This window comes from Bos mutus, chromosome 12 (assembly GCF_027580195.1).
Source record: "Bos mutus isolate GX-2022 chromosome 12, NWIPB_WYAK_1.1, whole genome shotgun sequence".
Taxonomy (NCBI): domain Eukaryota; kingdom Metazoa; phylum Chordata; class Mammalia; order Artiodactyla; family Bovidae; genus Bos; species Bos mutus.
Window position 1 is genome coordinate 39,202,205 of NC_091628.1, and position 23,617 is coordinate 39,225,821.

Sequence of the window (23,617 nt, forward strand, 5' to 3'; positions counted from 1 at the left end):
ACTCGATGGACGTGAGTTTGAGTGAATTCTGGGAGCTGGTGATGGACAGGGAGGCCTGGCTTGCTGCGATTCATGGGGTTGCAAAGAGTCTGACACGACTGAGCGACTGAACTGAACTGAACTCATATACATGCATATATATATATATATATATATGAAGAAAATATTAACATTTCATATCACTTAACTTCAGGAATTGTCATTTCATGACCAACTTTTTAATATGTCCCATGATTTTCCCTCACAACCAAGTGGATTATAAAATATATGCATTTGATTTTATAAAAATATATGTTTTTTTTTTCTCTCACCAATCCCTTCCCCTGCATCTAACACTTTCTCTACTTCTGGATACCTATAACATTTCTGATGTTATTCTAGAATATATGTATGAGAATATTTTTCTATTTTTGGTATGATAATATTTCTGATTAATATTCTAGAATATCTATATGAGAATACTCAGAGATAAGACTTTAATGGTAAGAATTAGGAAAGTCTTAAATTTTAGCTGAATGTAATATGTTCTAATTTGAGGGAGCACAGTGAGAAAAAGAATTGTTGGGCTTTTGTTTAGGTATAAATATAGAAAAACATTCAATATGTGTAAAATTAAAAATTACAAATATTTCAAAAACTGATCTGTCATTCCGTTCAGTTCAGTTGCTCAGTCATGTCTGACTCTTTGTGACCCCATGAATTTCAGTACACCAGGCCTCCCTGTCCATCACCAACTCCCGGAGTTCACTCAAACTCACGTCCATTGAGTTGGTGATGCCATCCATCCATCTCATCCTCTGTCATCCCCTTTTCCTCCTGCCCCCAATCCCTCCCAGCCTCAGAGTCTTTTCCAATGAGTCAACTCTTCACATGAGGTGGTCGAAGTACTGGAGTTTCATCTTTAGCATCATTCCTTCCAAAGAACACCCAGGGCTGATCTCCTTTAGAATGGACTGGTTGGATCTGTCATTAGTTGCAGAGAAAAAGTTTAGGAAATCAGGCATAATACAGGTTTGAACAGGTGGTGGCAGGATTTAATAGGCAAGAAAAAATGTTCAAAATAGGGCTTTGGACATCTGCCGTCTCATAATTAATAAAGTGCCATTAAATACAGAAAGTTAATGTAGAGCATCTCACAAGCTGTAGGCAATTGAGGCAGTGTGAAAGAGGTGAGTAATATTTTGGGAAAAGGGCACTGTGGAACATTTTCCCTTTCTTCTAATTCACTCATTTAAACATTTAAATATATATATATATATATATATATGCATTACTTTCTTAACATACAAGTACTTTTCTAAACTCAGTTTACAACAATTATTTTTAAATTAAATATTAATAAAATTATTTAAAAATACAGTTTTTTAAAAGTATGATTCATGGTTCATATTCTCATGAGGGAAACAGATTTTAAACAAGTAATCAAGGAAACATTATTTTAGGTAATACAAAGAAGAATAAATGAACAAAATAAAAGGTCAGGTAGTGCCTTAGGAAGACTATTTCAGGGTCATCAAAAGCCTATGATGAAGTACATTTGAAGAGAGATAAAAATGACAAAAGAAGTGAGTTACACCAACATTTGAAGGAATAGCTTTCAAGACAGAGAGAATGTGTGTTCATGTCTCTTAATAAAAGTTTGACTGTAAAGAGAACAGCAGGAGGGCAGAAAAGAGTTTTAGACAGAAATGCTGAAGATCGTCACACAGTAGATTAGGTAAAGTCACGTAGACTGATATACCATGACAAGGAGTGAGTTTTAATCTAAATATTTTTGGAGGCCATTTGCAGAGCTTAGAACAGTGAAGTGACATAAACTAATTTTAAGATGTATGAGATCACAGTGGCAGCTGCCTGAAGGATTGACTTTAAGGCATGTGGAAGACTAGAGGCAGAAATAAAAACTGGGGCCATTTGGAGAGATGGGTGTGTTTTAGACTAGGATGGCTAGTGAAATGCTGGATTTTCAGTGTATTTTGAAGGAAAAGTAAATGAAACTCCTGATGGGTTGAATGTGGTTTTCAGGAAAAAACAAAAATCATACTGCCTTGATAACTGTGGCTTTGTAATAGAGCCTGAAGTCAGGTAGGTTGATTCCACCAGTTCCATTCTTCTTTCTCAAGATAGCTTTGGCTATTCGAGGTTTTTTGTATTTCCATACAAATTCTGAAATTATTTGTTCTAGCTCTGTGAAGAATACCGTTGGTAGCTTGATAGGTATTGCATTGAATCTATAAATTGCTTTGGGTAGTATACTCATTTTCACTATATTTATTCTTCCAATCCATGAACATGGTATATTTCTCCATCTATTAGTGTCCTCTTTGATTTCTTTCACCAGTGTTTTATAGTTTTCTATATATAGGTCTTTACTTTCTTTAGGTAGATATATTCCTAAGTATTTTATTCTTTCTGTTGCAATGGTGAATGGAATTGTTTCCTTAATTTCTCTTTCTGTTTTCTCATTATTAGTGTATAGCAATGCAAGGGATTTTTGTGTGTTGATTTTATATCCTGCAACTTTACTATAATCATTGATTAGTTCTAGTAATTTTCTGGTGGAGTCTTTAGGGTTTTCTATGTAGAGGCCCATCAGCAGATGAATGGATAAGAAAGCTGTGGTACATATACACAATGGAGTATTACTCAGCCATTAAAAAGAATACATTTGAATCAGTTCTAATGAGATGGATGAAACTGGAACCTATTATACAGAGTGAAGTAAGCCAGAAAGAAAAACACCAATACAGTATACTAATGCATATATATGGAATTTAGAAAGATGGTAACAATAACCCTGTGTCCGAGACTGTAAAAGAGACACCGATGTATAGATCAGTCTTATGGACTCTGTGGGAGAGGGAGAGGGTGGGGAGATTTGGGAGAATAGCATTGAAACATGTATAATATCATGTATGAAATGAGTCGCCAGTCCAGGTTCGATGCACGGTACTGGATGCTTGGGGCTGGTGCACTGGGGCAACCCAGAGGGAGGGTAGGGGAGGGAGGACGGAGGACGGTTCAGGATGGGGAACACAGGTATACCTGTGGCGGATTCATTTCGATATTTGGCAAAACTAATACAATATTGTAAAATTTAAAAATAAAATTAAATTAAAAACAAACAAACAAAAAAAAACAAAACAAAAATCAACATTAACATTTTTAGTTAGGTTCTAACCGCTCGAGTAAGAGTGGTATCATTTTCCCTTGTGGTGAAAACTGAACTGAAAGAGTTCTTTGACAAAAACAATCTTTGGTCATAATAACATTGAGAACTATACCAAAGAGTATTGTCACTTAAACTGGGGTAATATGAAAATACTCCTGATCATCTTACTCTTGATTTAATAATACCAATAAGATAATCATTAATGTTCTGCTTCTGGGGAAAAAAAAAAGATTTAATTGTACTTTTTTAAAAGTATTATCTTAAAATAAGCATAGACAGTTCTGTTAGTGGTCCTGACTTCTTTTTTGTACTTTTCTTTGAACAGAGAATGTAAATTCAAAGTAAAATATTGAGAGAAAAATTCAAAACATATGTTTTACTATTATGGGCTTTCATTTTTCACATAGCAGTTACTTAGTTTAAAAAACAGTTATTAAAGTATGAGCAAAGACTAAGCATTATTATTTAAAAAATTGTTAGTCAATAGTGTTTTCAAGTAGTGATCATCAGAATTACTTGGGGAGCTGTTTCAAAAGTTCATACCCAAGAGTCACTTTCCTAAACAATGAATTCAGATTCAGTGGAAAGATGTAGGAAACTGGTATGTATATAGAGAAAAGACTAATGCACCCTAGTTTTAAACCACTGACAAACTAGAAGCACTGGGATCCACACTAGTGACCTTCAGTTCAGTTTAGTTCAGTTCAGTCACTCAGTCGTGTCTGACTCTTTGCGACCCCATGAATCGCAGCACGCCAGGCCTCCCGGTCCATCACCAACTCCCAGAGTTCACTCACACTCACGTCCATTGAGTTGGTGATGCCATCCAGCCATCTCATCCTCTGTCATCCCCTTCTCCTCCTGCCCAAAATCCCTCCCAGCATCACAGTCTTTTCCAATGAGTCAACTCTTCGCATGAGGTGGCCAAAGTACTGGAGTTTCAGCTTTAGCATCATTCCTTCCAAAGAACACCCAGGGCTGATCTCCTTCAGAATGGACTTGTTGGATCTCCTTGCAGTCAAGTCAAGAGTCTTCTCCGATACCAAAGTTCAAAACAATCAATTCTTCATGCTCAGATTTCTTCACAGTCCAACTCTCACATCCATACATGACCACTGGAAAAAGCATAGCTTTCACTAGATGGATCTTTGTTGGAAAAGTAGTGTTTCTGCTTTTCAATACGCTATCTAGGTTGGTCATAACTTTTCGTCCAAGGAGTAAGTGTCTTTTAATTTCATGGCAACAATCACCATCTGCAGTGAATTTGGAACCCAAAAAAATAAAGTCTGATACTGTTTCTATTGTTTTCCCATCTATTTCCCATGAAATGATGGGACCAGAAGCCATGATCTTTGTTTTCTGAATGTTGAGCTTTAAGCCAACTTTTTCACTCTCCTCTTTCACTTTCATCAAGAGGCTTTTGAGTTCTTCTTCACTTTCTGCCATAAGGGTGGTGTCATCTGCATATCTGAGGTTATTGATATTTCTCCAGGCAATCTTGATTCCAGCTTGTGCTTCTTCCAGCCCAGCGTTTCTCATGATGTACTCTGCATATAAGTTAAATAAGCAGGGTGACAATATAGAGCCTTGACGGACTCCTTTTCCTATTTGCAACCAGTCTGTTGTTCTAAGCCCAGTTCTAACTGTTGCTTCTTGACCTGCATATAGGTTTCTCAAGAGGCAGCATAGGTGGTCTGGTATTCCCATCTCTTTCAGAAAATTCCACAGTTTATTGTGATCCACACTGTCAAAGGCTTTGGCATAGTCAATAAAGCAGAAATGATGGTTTTCTGGAACTCTCTTGCTTTTTCCATGATCCAGCAGATGTTGGCAATTTGATCTCTGGTTCCTCTGCCTTTTCTAAAACCAGCTTGAACATCTGAAAGTTCACGGTTCACATATTGCTGAAGCCTGGCTTGGAGAATTTTGAGCATTACTTTACTAGCGTGTGAGATGAGTGCAACTGTGCGGTAGTTTGAACATTCTTTGGCATTGCCTTTTTTGGGGATTGGAATGAAAACTGACCTTTTCCAGTCCTGTGGCCACTGATGAGTTTTCCAAATTTGCTGGCATATTGAGTGCAGCACTTTCACAGCATCATCTTTCAGGATTTGGAATAGCTCAACTGGAATTCCATCACCTCCACTAGCTTTGTTCATCGTGATGCTTTCTAAGGCCCACTTGACTTCACATTCCATGATGTCTGGCTCTAGGTCAGTGATCACACCATCATGATTATCTTGGTCTTGAAGATCTTTTTTGTACAGTTCTTCTGTGTATTCTTGCCATCTCTTTTTAATATCTTCTGCTTCTATTAGGTCCATATCATTTCTGTCCTTTATCGAGCTCATCTTTGCCTGAAATGTTCCTTTGGTATCTCTGATTTTCTTGAAGAGATCGCTAGTCTTTCCCATTCTATTGTTTCCCTCTATTTCTTTGCATTGATCACTGAAGAAGGCTTTCTTATGTCTTCTTGCTATTCTTTGGAACTCTGCATTCAGATGTTTATATCTTTCCTTTTCTCCTTTGCTTCTCGCTTCTCTTCTTTTCACAGCTATTTGTAAAGCCTCCCCAGACAGCCATTTTGCTTTTTTGCATTTATTTTCTATGGGAATGGTCTTGATCCCTGTTTTCTGTACAGTGTCACGAACCTCATTACATAGTTCATCAGGCACTCTATCTATCAGATCTAGGCCCTTAAATCTATTTCTCACTTCCACTGTATAATCCTAAGGGATTTGATTTAGGTCATACCTGAATGGTCTAGTGGTTTTCCTGACTTTCTTCAATTTAAGTCTGAATTTGGCAATAAGGAGTTCATGGTCTGAACCACAGTCAGCTCCTGGTCTTGTTTTTGCTGACTGTATAGAGCTTCTCCATTTTTGGCTGCAATGAATATAATCAATCTGATTTCGGTGTTGACCATCTGGTGATGTCCTTGTATAGAGTCTTCTCTTGTGTTGTTGGAAGAGGGTATTTGTAATGACCAGTGCATATTCTTGGCAAAACTCTATTAGCCTTTGCCCTTCTTCATTCCGTGTTCCAAGGCCAAATTTTCCTGTTATTCCAGGTGTTTCTTGACTTCCTTCTTTTGCATTCCAGTCCCCTATAACGAAAAGGACGTCTTTTTTGGGTGTTAGTTCTAAAAGGTCTTGTAGGTCTTCATAGAACCGTTCAACTTCAGCTTCTTCAGCATTACTGGTTGGGGCATAGACTTGGATGATGTGATATTGAATGGTTTGCCTTGGAAATGAACAGAGATCATTCTGTCGTTTTTGAGATTGCATCCAAGTACTGCATTTCGGACTCTTTCGTTGACCCTGATGGCCACTCCATTTCTTCTGAGGGATTCCTGCCCACAGTAGTAGATATAATGGTCATCTGAGTTAAATTCACCCATTCCAGTCCATTTCAGTTCGCTGATTCCTAGAATGTCGACATTCACTCTTTCCATCTCTTGTTTGACCACTTCCAATTTGTCTTGATCATGGACCTGACATTCCAGGTTCCTATGCAATATTGCTCTTTACAGCATCGGACCTTGCTTCTATCACCAGTCACATCCACAGCTGGGTATTGTTTTTGCTTTGGCTCCATCCCTTCATTCTTTCTGGAGTTATTTGTCCACTGATCTCCAGTAGCATATTGGACACCTACTGACCTGGGGAGTTTCTCTTTCAGTATCCTATCATTTTGCTTTTTCATACTGTTCATGGGGTTCTCAAGGCAAGAATACTGAAGTGGTTTGCCATTCCCTTCTCCAGTGAATCACATTCTGTCAGATCTCTCCACCATGACCCGCCCATCTTGGGTTGCCCCACAGACATGGCTTAGTTTAATTGAGTTAGACAAGTCTGTGGCCTAGTGTGATTAGATTGACTGGTTTTCTGTGAGTATGGTTTCAGTGTGTTTGCCCTCTGTTGCCCTCTTGCAACACCTACCGTCTTACTTGGGTTTCTCTTACCTTGCGCTTGGAGTATCTCTTCACGGCTGCTCCAGCAAAGTGCAGCTATTGCTCCTTACCTTGGATGAGGGGTATCTCCTCACCGCCGCCCTTCCTGACCTTCAACGTGGGATAGCTCCTCTAGGCCCTCCTGTGCCTGCGCAGCCAGGGCTCCTTGAACGTGGGGTTGGTCCTCCCGGCCACCGCCCCTGTCCTGGGTCATGGGATTGCTCCTCCTGGCCGCCGCCCCTGGCCTCAGGGCTACTGCAAACTTTTGCCTTATATTGAGTCTGTGGTTTTGAAGTGATTTTGAAAAGCTTTGATTGCATCCATGTAGATTTTGTAGGTTAATTTATAGGTGACTGTTTTCCCCTTTATTTTAAATAAGTGAACAGACTTGTTGTCTTTTGTTCACTTTGCTCCATCTTGTAACAAAGCTAACATATTCTTTTCTTCTAAATGATATATATGTTAATGGTTTCCAATCCATCATTAAATCACACAATTGCTAAATTAGTTTTAGCTTCCCCATACTTTTTTTAATATAAATTTATTTATTTTAATTGGAGGTTAATTACTTTACAATATTGTATTGGTTTTGCCATACATGAACATGAATCCGCCACAGGTATACACGTGTTCCCCATCCTGAACCCCCCTCTCTCCTTCCTCCCCAATACCATCCCTCTGGGTCATCTCAGTGCACCAGCTCCAAGCTTTGTACTAAGAATCTTCATCTAGATGCATGATATAAACCAATTATTTCCTAAAATCCTGCCCTCTGCTATGTATTAACTCCATTTAAAAAGTTTAGTGTCACTGGAAAAGGATACTTTTATTTCAGAATACACACTACATATTCAAAAATTATCAGAATGTCGTTTTACAGTTTCTGAATTTAAAGTGTCATAAGAATAGTTACTGAGGATGGTGACTGCAGGTCATGAAATTAGAAAACAATTGCTTCTTGGAAGGAATGCTGTGACAAACCTAGAGAGTGTATTAAAAATAAAATAAATCACTTTGCTGACAAAGGTCCAAATAGTCAAGGCTATGGTCTTTCCAGTAGTCATGTGCAGAGCAAGAGCTGGGCCACAGAAAAGTCAGAGTGCTGAAGAATTGATGATTTTCAATTGTGGTGCTGGAGAAGACTTGGATGAAACCAGTCAATCCTAAACAAAATCCACCCTGAAAACTCATTGGAAGGACTGATGCTGAAGCTCAAATACTTTGGCCACATGATGTGAAGAGTTGACTCATTGAATAGTACCCTGAAATTGGTTAAGACTGAGGACAAAGGAGGAGAAGAGGGCTACACAGGATAAAATGATTGGATGCTATTAATAATTCCATGGACATCAACTTGGGCAAACTCCCAGAGATGGTAAGGGACAGGGAGTCCTGGTGTGCTCCCTTCCATGGGGTTGCAAATGACATGACTTAGTGACTGAACAGCAACAACAGTAAAATCATTCTGTGTTTTTATACTTAGGATTTTGTTTTTATTTTGGAAATCTATTCTGCCAGGGCAAAGTTCCCATTGAATTCCACACACTGATCATCTTAGAGCTATTTGCTTATGAAACAAATTCAGACTATGCAATGAAATATACAGTGAATATGGTGAGGTTGTGGAGATAGTGGAATATACAGTGGAAATAGCAGCGATAGTAGAGAATATAGAGTGGAGATAGGGGAATACACAGTGGAGATACTGAGGAGAAATAAAGGCAGAGAAACCAGAGATCAAATTGCCAACATCCGTTGGATCATAGAAAAGGCAAGAAAGTTCCAGAAAAACACTTACTTCTGCTTTATTGATTATACCAAAGCCTTTAACTGTGTCAGTCACAACAAACTGTGGAAAATTCTTCAAGAGATGAGAATCAAGACCACCTAATCTGCCTCCTGAGAAATCTGCATGCAGGTAAAGAAACAACAGTTAGAACTGAACATGGAACAACAGACTGGTTCCAACCTGGGAATGGAGTATCTCAAGACTGTATATTGTCATTCTGCTTATTTAATTTATATGCAAAGTACATCATTTGAAATGCTGGGCTGGGTGAAACACATGGTAGAATCAAGATTATGCTGGGAGAAATATCAATAACTGCAGATATACAGATGACACCACCCTTAAGGCAGAAAGTGAAGAGGAACTAAAGAGCCTTTTGGTGAAAGAGGAAAGTGAAAAAGTTGGCTTAAAACTCAACGTTCAAAAAACCAAGATCATGGCATCTGATCCCATCACTGCATGGCAAATAGACGGGGAAACAATGGAAACAGTGACAGACTTTATTTTCCCGGGCTCCAAAATCACCGCACATGGTGACTGCAGCCACAAAATTAAAAGACATTTTCTCCTTGGAAGAAAAGCTATGACCAGCTTAGACAACATATTCAAAACCAGAGACATTACTTTGCCAACAAAAGTCTGTCTAGTCAAAGCTATGGTTTTTCCAAAAGTCATGTATGGATGTGAGAGTTGAACCATAAAGAAAGCTGAGCACCAAAGAATTGATGCTTTTGAACTGTGGTGTTGGAGAAGACTCTTGAGAGTCCCTTGGACTGCAAGGAGATAAAACCAATCAGTCCTAAAGGAAATCAGTCCTGAATATTCATTGTAAGGACTGATGCTGAAGCTGAAGCTCTAATACTTTGGCCACCTGATGCGAAGAACTGACTCATTGGGAAAAACCCTGATGCTGGGAAAGGTTGAAGACAGGAGGAGAAGTGGAAGACAGAGAATGAGATGGTTGGATGGTGTCACCAACTTGATGGACATGAGCTTGAGCAAGCTCTGGGAGTTGGTAATGGAAAGGGAAGCCTGGCATGCTACAGTCCATGGGGTCAAAAGAGTCGGACATGACTGAGTGACTGCACTGAAGTGAGGTTACTTTTACTCTGGATTTATCGTGTCATTTTCTTGGCAATTGCAAATTTTCTCATTGCCAAATCTATAAACATGTTAATTTGTCTAAGTTTTTGAATGTAAATAAATTGTTAATGCACATCTATATTTATTAAAATTATTTCTCATATCTAAATTTCTTTTTCCTACTGTTTTGTTAATGATGAGACAATCTTTTGAGAAGCATACTGAAGAAACAGTTTTCCAAAACTGTTATATTCCAAATAAATAGTCACCTATTAAATATGTTCATGTGGAAAATCAAAATGGCCTCCTTTAGAGTTGATGGGAATAAGGGAGAGTTCACTGAAGTTTTGTGTCCCAGGAAAGAAAACAGGTATTTTAAAAATTACATACATCAGAATGACCTGGGATATTATTATTACATCAAAATTTTAAAAGATAAATTGGTAGCTTTATTTTAAATGTTCTAAGGAAAACTATAAAATCATTAACTTTTAAATAAATACTGGTAGATATGGAGGAAAAAAGCCATGCTCATAATTATATACTAATTATTTTTGTTCTCAAAATCCTTCAAGCTTCCCTGCCATCAGCAATTTCTCACTGGCCAACATTTGTACTATTGAGCCCTCTGCTTGCATTCATATTGCTTTCCTTCTTCCTCCCAAATCTCTGGTAGTTTCTCTCCATCATCTCCATCCTCCTCACCATCCAGCCATACTGTCTAATAGCTCTCCACACGTACATTCAAAAACATTGCTGTCAAACATATAACTTCCTCAACAGATCAATTTACCTAACTCTCCTTCTGGCTCCTGCCAATTACAAAGTATGTCAAGTGGCTGTAACTTTAAAACCAAACTCTCTATATAAGGTTTTCCATACAGTAAGAAAATGTCTGTGTCCAGATTTTGCTTAGAAAAAAAAAAAAATTACCTGGTTCCAGTAATAGTAAAAAAAATTATTTGGTCATGAGTCAGAATTTTAAAAGTATGCCAGATCAATGATGAATTTAAATCATTGGTCTGGAAGAAGTTTCTCAATTACTAAAAAATGTAGTTTACCTTGATATTTGGTACTGTACTAGTCAGGGTTTTTGGTTGCAAACAATAAGAACCCACCTTTAGCTAATTTAAGAGGAAAGTGTATTAATTAAATTGATATCAAAAAGCTCATACAATCTGTGAGTGGCTGAAAAACTGTGGTACATAAACTTAACTGCAGAAAGAGTTCTGTGTATATTATTTCTATGCCCCTATAAGCTTCTCTACACAGCAATTGTTGGGAATTTACAACTCTACTATAGTTTTTAGAGTCTTGAACACTGCAGCTACCACATACACTATTTAACAGAAATTACATATTATAAATTTGTGGTGAATATGGAGCCATTGGATTGCTTCCCAGATGTCAAGGGTGTTTAAATATGGGTAAAGCATAAATAATTACAAATGCATTAGGATCCAGTCAATAGAAAGAAAACATGACAATTATCTGAAAAAGAAAGATTTAATACAAAAATTGTTACTAGTAAAGAGTGATTCTAAAAGTAGATAAAGAGAACTTTAAATGATACACACTATAAATAGCATATTTAAAAGCAGAGACCTTACTTTGCCAACAAAGGTTCATCTAGTCAAGGCTATGGTTTTTCCTGTGGTCATGTATTGATGTGAGAGTTGGACTGTGAAGAAGGCTGAGAGCCCAAGAATTGATGCTTTTGAACTGTGGTGTTGGAGAAGACTCTTGAGAGTCCCTTGGACTGCAAGGAGATCCAACCAGTGCATTCTGCAGGAAATCAGCCCTAGGATTTCTTTGGAAGGAATGATGCTAAAGCTCAAACTCCAGTACTTTGGCCACCTCATGTGAAGAGTTGACTCACTGGAAAAGACTCTGATGCTGGGAGGGGTTGGGGGCAGGAGGAGAAGGGGACGACAGAGGATGAGATGGCTGAATGGCATCACTGACTCGATGGACGTGAGTCTGAGTGAGCTCCGGGAGTTGGTGATGGACAGGGAGGCCTGGCGTGCTGCGATTCATGGGGTCTCAAAGAGTCGGACACAACTGAGCGACTGATCTGATCTGATCTGATAAATGGCACTATATTATTGTAGTGACTGTATGGATTTCTTTATAGCTTTAAGTTTATATGTAGGAGGTTGGAGACACCAATAGCAAGTAAAAAGCTAAACACACTGGAAACACCAACAACTCTTCTTGGATCTAGAAGAGATCTTGTGTGACACAGGGCAAACATTTAACCCAAAACTTGGGAGAGAGAGAGGAAGTCAGGCTACTAGAGCTCATACTCAGAAATCATGAGTGGATACCTCCTCTGGAATCAGTGCCACAGAACTTTTAACTTTCAAGCTTGAAAGTTAAAAGCTCCAGAAGGAGCCAATCTGGGGTCCCCACAGTATTGTGAGGTTTGCCTTCAAGGATTCGATCAGACAGATCACAACAGTAAATATCAGAGAAAATTTTCCTCCTGCTTCTGGCATGAGGAGGGGAAAAAGAAACCATTTGGAAATACTACAGACCATCCTGTTCTTCACAAATAAGCCCTGCCCTTAGGAGAGACTAGTTCAGCTCAGTTCAGTTCAGTCACGCAGTCGTGTCCTACTCTTCCCGACCCCATGAATCGCAGTACACCAGGCCTCCCTGTCCATCAACAACTCCCGGAGTTCACCCAGACTCACATCCATCAAGTCAATGATGCCATCCAGCCATCTCATCCTCTGTTATCCCCTTCTCCTCCTGCCCCCAATTCCTCCCAGCATCAGAGTCTTTTCCAATGAGTCAACTCTTTGCATGAGGTGGCCAAGTACTGGAGTTTCAGCTTTAGCATCATTCCTTCCAAAGAAATCCCAGGGCTGATCTCCATCAGAATGCACTGGTTGGATCTCCTTGCAGTCCAAGGGACTCTCAAGAGTCTTCTCCAACACCACAGTTCAAAAGCATCAATTCTTCGGCGCTCAGCCTTCTTCACAGTCCAACTCTCACATCCATACATGACCACAGGAAAAACCATAGCCTTGACTAGATGAACCTTTGTCAGCAAAGTAATGTCTCTGCTTTTGAATATGCTATCTAGGTTGGTCATAACTTTCCTTCCAAGGAGTAAGTGTCTTTTAATTTCATGGCTGCAACCACCATCTGCAGCGATTTTGGAGCCCCAAAAAAATAAAGTCTGACACTGTTTCCACTGTTTCCCCATCTATTTCCCATGAAGTGATGAGACCAGATGCCATAATCTTCGTTTTCTGAATGTTAAGCTTTAAGCCAACTTTTTCACTCTCCACTTTCACTTTCATCAGGTTAACCAGATCCTAACCAGCTGAGGTGTTAATTACAGCCCTATTAATCTGGGGGAGGGAAATACCCAATTCCAGCCAACTTTAGTCATTCTATCTCACCTAAACTAGGGAAAATAAACTGAGAAATTCTTATGATGTTCACAGTCCAGAGGCAGAAGTTTCCTAAAGGAGACCTTTCATAGGTCTTTAAAATCATACTACTTTAAAGCTTCCCTTCCCTCTATACCCCAACACCACATTACTAAAAGTTTATTTATAGCAGTTCCTTTTACCTGGAAGTAAGGAATGCCTGCTGGACTGTTAATAACACTCATTGGAAGGTGTGTCTCTGGCAAAACTCCCTGGAGGGTAAAGACCTCATCCCAGCACACTGCTCCAACGGAAGCCACCTGCTGGGACTCCAGCAAAATACACTAATAAGCCTCAATAAAATGCCAATGAGACTTGCTGGTTGGTGATTATTATTGTGTTTTCCACAAATTAATAGCTAGGAAATTGCTCTTCCAGATGCTGGAAATAAGCTGGAGGGTGAGAGTCACTAGGAGCTTCCCAGGTGGCCTAGTGGTTAAAGAGTCTACCTGCCGCCGAGGGAGACACAGGCAACATGGGTTCAATCCCTGGGTCAGGAATATCCCCTGGGGTAGGAAATGGCAACTCACTTCAGTATTCTTGACTGGGAAATCCCATGAGCATAAGAGCCTGGTGGGCTACTTCATGGAGTCACAAAGAGTCAGACATGACTGAATGTCTGAACATGCACACACAAGAGCCACTGGATCTTATGGGAAGAATTTTGATGTTTGACTCTAGTTGTGTGTCTAGTGGCATCAATAGAGAAGAAAAAGCAACCTCATGGCATCTGCAAACAGGTTATCACTGCTAAGTCACTTCAGTCGTGTCCCACTCTGTGCGACCCCATAGACGACAGCCCACCAGGCTCTCCCGTCCCTGGGATTCTCCAGGCAAGAACACTGGAGGGTTGCCATTTCCTTCTCCAATGCATGAAAGTGAAAAGTGAATGTGAAGTCGCTCAATCATGTCTGACTCTAGCAACCCCATGGACTACAGCCTTCCAGGCTCCTCCATCCATGGGATTTTCCAGGCATGAGTACTGGAGTGAGGTGCCATTGCCTTCTCCATAGGTTATCACAGTGTTTACAAATACAAAGCAGCTAGTCACCTTTCACCCAAGTAGAAAACCTTCTTCCATTTGCAAGGGAAGCTCAGATTTATTTGTGAGCTTGATGTAGACATTGCATCTGTGTTCAAACCAATGTTTTCAATTCCAAGTTTGGTTCCTATTGTGAACTCAAGTGATGTTATTTACCACTTTGCACAATTGGTGTGTTTGATTCTCAAGCAATATCAGCTCTATGGCTAAAATAAATGAGATTTTATGAAGGATTTCATAAAAGTTCTTTGATTTTCAGACCATGAGTTGGACCAAGGGTTAAAGGACTTGAGCTTGTCATTTATTTTATTTTTTTTTAATTCTCCAGTACACTCAGGAGCCTCCTCTCATAACACAATTTTTATATGTACCATGATTGCTTAATGGCCCAATGCAACAACCATTTAGGCTCCTAAGGTATGTGCTTCAGTTGGCACTTCATCAGAATCAACTATAGGTGGTAGTGTGATTAATTTTGATACAACTGCTTGCCTTGAATTATTAGCATCCTGTGTCCCAGTGGTCAGGATATCAGCACTGTGTACATGCCCATGAATAAGACAAAACCAATCCCTTAATCTCATCTTTAAAGGTTTATCTCCAGGGCCATTTCCAGTACTAATCCTGCATTAGTCAGGACCCACTTAAGAAGTAGAATCATTCCAGTAATTGGCACAGGGTAAATGCAATATAAATAATGATAACTAATTAAAGATGATTGCTAAATAAAAAACAACTTTTAAAATATACAGAGATAACAAAGGTAAAGATCAGGTACTACATCGAAGGCCAAGGAGGGTATACAAGGAAGAAAGAAAGAACTGGAAGAACTACCCCACTCCACTCCAACCCAGGATGAAATTCAGATTTGTTGGTGAAAATGTGGTTGTGGCCCATTGGATAACAAAGTTCGCAAAGGTATAGCAGATTAGAGCTGCTGAGCAGACGGCTGCCAACCAGGATGCCAGCTATCCCAGCTGACATGCAGAAAACTCCCATTGGACATAGGGTTGCCATATAAAATAGAGAATGCTGAGTAAAATTTGAATATCAAATAGATAATGAGTAAAAGGTTAGTTTAGTCAAGTCAAGTGAAGTCGCTCAGTCGTGTCTGACTCTTTGCGACCCCATGGACTGTAGCCTGCCAGGCTCCTCTGTCCACGGGATTTTCCAGGCAAGAATACTGGAGTGGGTTGCCATTTCCTTCTCCAGGGGATCTTCCCAACCCAGGGATCGAACCCAGGTCTCCCGAATTGTAGGCAGATGCTTTTACTGTCTGAGCCACCAGGGAAGTCTCAAAAAGTTAATATATCTCAAATATTGTAAAAATAGTGTTAAACTGAAATTCCAATTTAATTAGATGTCTTATGTTTTAATTGCTAATATAGCAATCCTACTCTGCAGTGATGTGAAACTAGCTGGAAAGCATACACCACTGGGTTTCCCACATACCATTAGCAAGAAAGCTGACTGTTGAGATACTGGTGAATCTTGCTGAAGGTGCATCCCCAACAGGTGTCTGTCAAGTCACTGACCAACAGAGGAAAAAAGAAAAAAACTACCAGAACCAAGAAGAAAACCTCTTTTACTTTTCATTCCAGATTCCTTTTAATGTCATCTGGGGATAAACATTGTACCAGATATCAAAGAAATAATGCCTTGGTGTGGAGCAATACCAATTACACAAGACAAGGCAAGAAAGAGTGGATTTAGAGCTGGGGAAAAAAAAGTCACTAATCATCATGATAAGTATTCACTGTGATATCTTTAAAAATATGATTTGATACCTCATTTGAACAAAATTACGCAAACAACTATATTTAAAGCTGCTTAAATCACCAGTTCTATATTTGTGTATTTGATTTTGAATCGTTAGCATTTGTTTTCTACTCAAGGATTTTAACACATTATATTATACATTTATAGTATCTGTCTAAAAATTTATTTCAGTGACACTTTTAGTTGGTGGCTACTGTCATTAGTGATAAGGAACAAATCAAAGGCCTATGTAATGAATTATTTATTCCTAACTTCATAATTCATTGCTGTAGTTATACATAAAAAATGGTCAAATTTAGAGGTTGATAGGCTAGATAAATGAACTAAACATAGTGTTTCTCTGAATATATGAGTTTTTTTTTTTTCTTATACTAGCGACATTTTGCAGTGATGAAGTCTCACTAAACTACTATTAGATATATTTTTCTGGAGTAGAAAAATAGCAACTGCTAATTTTGGTTGGATAAAAAGGCCTGCAATTATATTCTCTTCTACCAGAAAAGCTAGTGAAGATTTCCATATTGTACAATGATTTATAATAGCTTGGTTTTGGGGAATCTACGTGTCTAACCTATTGTGCAGTTCTACTATTTAAGGACATAATTAAGATATTTTTCATCCACATCAGGTAAAATGTGAAGTGTCTGAGCATTTTATTTCATTAAACTTTGAAACGAACATGAAATAAGTGAATTTGAGTTTTATTTTTCAATGCTTAGGTAAAAAGTTCAAGTCCTAAATACCCTTTCACATAAATGTTCAAAAGAGATTATTTAAAAACCATTTCCAAGTATATCAGAATGGAAATATTGACAGATCAAATATAAAGAAGAAGCTGAAAACTAGATTGGTAAGAAAAAATAGAGACTGCAGTTGTTTGAAGACGTTATGGATTGGAATTGGGTGTTGCAGTCTCAGTGACAAAAATTTTTGTGCTTATCAGCCATACAATAGGTAAGGCTTGGTCATTACATTGTGGGTAACTGAAAATCAGAACAATTAGAGGATCATATCATCACTTAATTCGACATTTAAAGGACTGAAATTGAGAAGGAAATGGCAACGCACTCCAATGTTCTTGCCTGGAGAATCCCAGGGACGGTGGAGCCTGGTGAGCTGCCGTCTACGGGGTCACACAGAGTTGGACACGACTCAAGCGACTTAGCAGTAGCAGTAGCAAAGGACTTAAAAGTGAAAGTGAAGTCACTCTGTTGTGTCTGACTCTGCAATCCCATGGACTATAGCCTACCAGGCTCCTCTGTCCATAGTATTTTCCAGGCAAGAGTACTGGAATGGGTTGCCATTTCCTTCTCCAGGGATCAAACCCAGGTCTCCTGCATTGCAGACAGATGATTTACCATCTGAGCCACCGGGGAAGCCCTATCATTTAAAAGTTGACTTAGAAAAACAAACTTGATCTTTGACATATAGAAAATGAGGGGAATTATATTTTTCTCGGCATTAACATGTAAATTAAAAGTTTCCCTGAGAACTAATAAATAGGTGTATCCTTATGTGAGTAAATATTCCATCTCTTGCATGATCTAGAAACAGCAAAGCCAACAAATTAATATAAAAGTGATGTCCAGTGGGGTCAAAAGTGACAGAGACATGAAAAAAGTGTTCTGGATAAACAGCATTTAATTCAGAGTATAGAGAATTTCCACAAAGTCTCACTGAATGTGAACTCACAACCCAACATGAACACAATATTTGTACTGTCTTTAAGAGCAAGAATTTTCAGACAAAGATTTTTGTGCAGTAAAACAATTATATACAGGCTTTAAAATAATGAATATTAAATATAAAAAACACAGAATTAATAAATAGGACCAAAAATCAACAAAATTGAACTTCTCTCAATGCTATATACACACCAAAATTCCCCACAAACCCTCAATGGATAGATCAAATAGCAAAGAGCCTATAAACATGACTAAATAGAGAATTAATTAAGTAGAAAATATAACTATAGAAAATTATAGAAAATAAAAACAGATATCCAAAGAGATAGAAAATATGAAAGGCACAATATATGTACCTAATATAAGTTCAAAAAGGAGAGACCAAAAAAATAAGAAAGTAAAATTTTGAGTCCATGAATTTGGGAATAAACATATTTTCAAACCTAAACAGAACATTTATAAGTATTAAGAAATAATAATATACTTACTAAATGTCACAAAAATGACTCTCAGTGAATGACAAAGAAACAGTATAATTCAGAGCATGTCCTCAAATCACATTATAAATATCATATTTACATATTGAAAGCTAACTTTAAAAAGTATCATATGCATTGAAAATTTTAAAGGGATATATAAATAGCTTATATGTAAACACTAAGTCATAATAGATAAAACTTTAGAACCAATGTGTAGCCCAAATTACATACCAGAATTTGTTGGATAAAACTATTTAGAGGAGACATTTATTTTCCCATAAGCTTATATTAGGGGAAAGATGACTAAGAGTTAAAGAGGTTAGAGCACAACATGAGAAGACAGAAAATGAACTGAAGAACTATCTTAAGATAATAATTGAGGAAGATAAAACTACAAGAGAAAGCAAAAACATAAAATTTTGTACCAATAAAACTAAAGTCTTATTTTTAAAAAGACAAAACATACACAGAAAAATAAACTAAAAGGATAAAAATCACAAATATCAATGTGAGATTTTGAAATTTAAAAATGCATATATTCTTATATTTTAACATCTCTGAAATCAAGATATATTACAATCAATAATATTTCAAAGTTAAATTGATGAAGTTTCTTTTTTTATTTAAAAATATACAAATTTGTGGTTCATCTTGTAAGTGACTAAATAAAGTGTCATTTTAATAAAGCACAGTGAGCAATTTGATGTCAGTAAGTTTGAAACTAAGACAAAATTGATTTATAAAAATAAAACAACACAATTAACACAAAAATAGGGAAATTAGAGAAATATTATAAAAATTCCTTAACCTGGGTTTCCTTAGAACCAGACATAAAGTATGTGATACTTATATGAGAATGTGGTTCCATGTAGCAGAACAGGACAGGTGCAATGAAACTAAAAAAGAGGTACAGCCAACTTAAGGGTTAATCAGCTCTGGGTAAATACTGCTAGATCTGAGAATCCTCACCCAGAGGAAGCGAGGGGGAATACATAGCCATCTGTTCTCATTGGTCATGTGTAGCCAAGAGTCATTAATTTCTCTGTCCTTTCTATTTGTGCATGAATGATTGGAGACTGATTCTGAAGATGGCAGAAAATGAAAGGTACCTGGAGTGATCTGAGATACTGGGTTACCCAATTAGCTCTGCATAAAGAAAGTAAACTTCACATACAGTGCTCACTATAGCACTGATAAACTTGATGTTGTGTTTGAAAACAATCAAAGTATATATTGGAGACTAATTACTTTTTAGTTGTTTTATTTGTTATTATCTTCTCCTATTCTGGGGGTTGTCTTTTCACCTTGCTTCTAATTTCCTTTGTTTACAAAAGCTTTTAAGTTTAATTAGGTCCTATTTGTTTAGTTTATTTTTATTCCCATTACTCTAGAAGATGGGTAATAGAGGATCTTGCTGTGATTTATTTCAGAGTGTTCTGTCTGTTTTCCTCTAAGAGTTTTATAGTTTCCTATCTTACATGTAGGTCTTTAGTCTATTTTGAGTTTATTTTTATGTACAGTGTTAGAAAGTATTCTAATTTGATTCTTTTACATGTAGTTGACCAGTGTTCCCAGCACATTTATTGGAAAGACTGTCTTTTCACCATTGTATATTTTTACCTCCTTTGTCAAATTTAAGGTGTCCATAGGTGCATGGATTTATCTCTGGGCTTTCTATTTTTCTCAGTTTCTGTTTTTGTGCCAGTACCATACTGTCTTGATGACTGTAGCTTTGCAGTATAGACTGAAGTCAAGAAGATTGATTCTTCTGGTTCCATCCTTCTTTCTCAAGATTGCTTTGGATTTTCAGGGTCTTTTGTGTTTCCATACAAATTGTGAAAGTATTCATTCTGGTACTGAGAAATAAACTGTTGGTAGTTTTATAGGGATTGCACTGAATCTATAGATTGCTTTGAGTAGTGTAGTCATGTTCATTATATTGATTCTTGCAATCCAAAAATGTGGTATATCTTGCCAACTGTCTGTGTTATCTTTGATTTCTTTCATCAGTGTTTTATAGTTTCTTGCATATAGGATTTTGTCTCTTTAGGTGAAAAATATTTTATTCTTTTTTTTTGCAATGGTGAGTGGGATTTTTTCCCTAATTTCCCTTTCTGATTTTCATTGACTCCTGTATAGGATTCCTAGGGATTTCTTTGTATTAATTTTATATCCTGTAACATTACTATATCCATTGATTAGCTCTAGTAATTTTCTGATAGCATCTTTCAGTCAGTTCAGTTCAGTCACTCAGTCATGTCCGACTCTTCATGACCCCATGAATTGCAGCACGCCAGGCCTCCTTGTCCATCACCAACTCCCGGAGTTCACCCAGACTCATGTCTATCGAGTCAGTGATGCCATCCAGCCATCTCATCCTCTGTCATCCCCTTCTCCTCCTGCCCAAAATCCCTCCCAGCATCAGGGTCTTTTCCAATGGGTCAACTCTTTGCATGAGGTGGCCAAAGTACTGGAGTTTCAGCTTTAGCATCATTCCTTCCAAAGAAATCCCAGGGCTGATCTCCATCAGAATGAACTGGTTGGATCTCTTTGCAGTCCAAGGGACTCTCAAGAGTCTTCTCCAACACCACAGTTCAAAAGCATCAATTCTTCAGCACTCAGCCTTCTTCACAGTCCAACTCTCACATCCATACATGACCACTGGAAAAACCATAGCCTTGACTAGATGGACCTTTGTTGGCAAAATAATGTCTCTGCTTTTCAATATGCTGTCTAGGTTGGTCATAACTTTCTTTGCAAGGAGTAAGTGTCTTTTAATTTCATGGCTGCAGTCACCATCTGCAGTGATTTTGGAGCCCCCCAAAATAAAGTCTGACAGTGTTTCCACTGTTTCCCCATCTATTTCCCATGAAGTGATGGGACCAGATGCCATGATCTTAGTTTTCTGAATGTTGAGGTTTAAGCCAACTTTTTCACTCTCCACTTTCACTTTCATCAAGAGGCTTTTGAGTTCCTCTTCACTTTCTGCCATAAGGGTGGTGTCATCTGCATATCTGAGGTTATTCATATTTCTCCCGGCATTCTTGATTCCAGCTTGTGCTTCTTCCAGCCCAGTTTTTCTCATGATGTACTCTGCATATAAGTTAAATAAGCAGGGTGACATTACACAGCCTTGACCTACTCCTTTTCCTATTTGGATCCAGTCTGTTGTTGCATGTCCAGTTCTAACTGTTGCCTCCGGACCTGCATATAGGCTTCTCAAGAGGCAGGTCAGGTGTTCTGATATTCCCATCTCTTTCAGAATTTTCCACAGTTTATTGTGATCCACACAGTCAAAGGCTTTGGCATAGTCAATAAAGCAGAAATAGATGGTTTTCTGGAACTCTCTTGCTTTTTCCATGATCCAGAGGATGTTGGCAACTTGATCTCTGGTTCCTCTGCCTTTTCTAAAACCAGCTTGATCATCTGGAAGTTCATGGTTCATGTATTGCTGAAGCCTGACTTTGAGAATTTTGAGCATTACTTTACTAGCATGTGAGATGAGTGCAATTTTGAGGTAGTTTGAGCATTCTTTGGCATTGCCTTTCTTTGGGATTGGAATGAAAACTGACCTTTTCCAGTCCTGTGGCCACTGCTGAGTTTTCCAAATTTGCTGGCATATTGAGTGCAGCACTTTCACAGCATCATCTTTCAGGATTTGAAATAGCCCAACTGGAATTTCATCACCTCAACTAGCTTTATTCATAGTGTTGCTTTCTAAGGCCCACTTGACTTCACATTCCAGGATGTCTGACTCTAGGTGAGTGATCACACCATCATGATTATCTGGGTCTTGAAGATCTTTTTTGTACAGTTCTTCTGTGTATCCTTGCCACCTCTTCTTAATATATTCTGCTTCTGTTAGGTACATACCAAAAACAAGACCAGGAGCTGACTGTGGCTCAGTTCATGAACTCCTTATTCCCAAATTCAGACTTAAATTGAAGAAAGTAGGAAAAGACCATTTCAGGTATGGCCTAAATCAAATCCCTTATGATTATACAATGGAAGTGAGAAATAGATTTAAGGGACTAGATCTGATAGATAGAGTGCCTGATGAACTACAGATGGAGGTTCATGACATTTTACAGGAGACAGGGATCAAGACAATCCCTGTGGAAAAGAAATGCAAAAAAAGAAAAATGGCTGTTTGGGGAGGCCTTACAAATAGCTGTGAATAAAAGAGAAGCAAATAGCAAAGGAGAAAAGGAAAGATATAAGCATCTGAATGCAGAGTTCCAAAGAATAGCAAGGAGAGATAAAAAGCCTTCCTCAGCGATCAATGCAAAGAAAAAGAGGAAAACAACAGAATGGGAAAGACTAGAGATCTCTTCAAGAAAATTAGAGATACCAAGGGAATATTTCATGCCAAGACAGCATCTTTAGGGTTTCCTATGTAGAGAATCATGTCATTTGCAAACAGTGAGAATTTTACTTCTTGTTTTTCAATCTGGATTCCTTTTATTTTGTTTTCTCCTCTGATTGCTGTCGCTAGGATTTTGAAAACTATGTTCAATAATAGAGATATGAATGGGTGTTTTTGTCTTGTTCCTGATTGTAGAAGAAATGGTTTCAGATCTTTACCAGTGAAGGTAATATTTGCTGTATGTGTGTTATATATGGAATTTATTATGTTGTAGTATGTTCCTTCTATGCTTACTTTCTGGACAAGCAGTCCATGCTGCTCAAAAACAGAAAAACAAACAACCCAGTCAAAAAGTGGGCAGAAGACCTAAACAGACATTTCTCCAAAGAAGGTATACAGATAGATAATAAACACACAAAAAGATGCTCAACATCTCATTATTAGAGTAATACAAATCAAAACCACAACAAGGTATCATCTTACATGGTCAGAATGGCCAGTATCAAAAAGTCTACAAAAAATAAATGCTAGAGAGGCTGTGGAGAAAAGGAAGCCCTCTTGCATTATTGGTGGGAATGAAAACTGATGCAACCACTATTGTGAACAGTATGGAGAGTCCTTAAAAAGCTAGGAATAAAACTACCATGTGGCCCAGCAATTCCACTACTGGGCATAATACCTTGAGGAAACCAGAACTGAAAAAGACAAATGTATTCCAATGTTCAATGAAGCACTATTTGCAATAGCTAGGACATGGAAGCAACTTAAATCTCCATTGGCACGAGTGGATAAGGAAGTTGTGGTACATATACACAATGGAATATTAC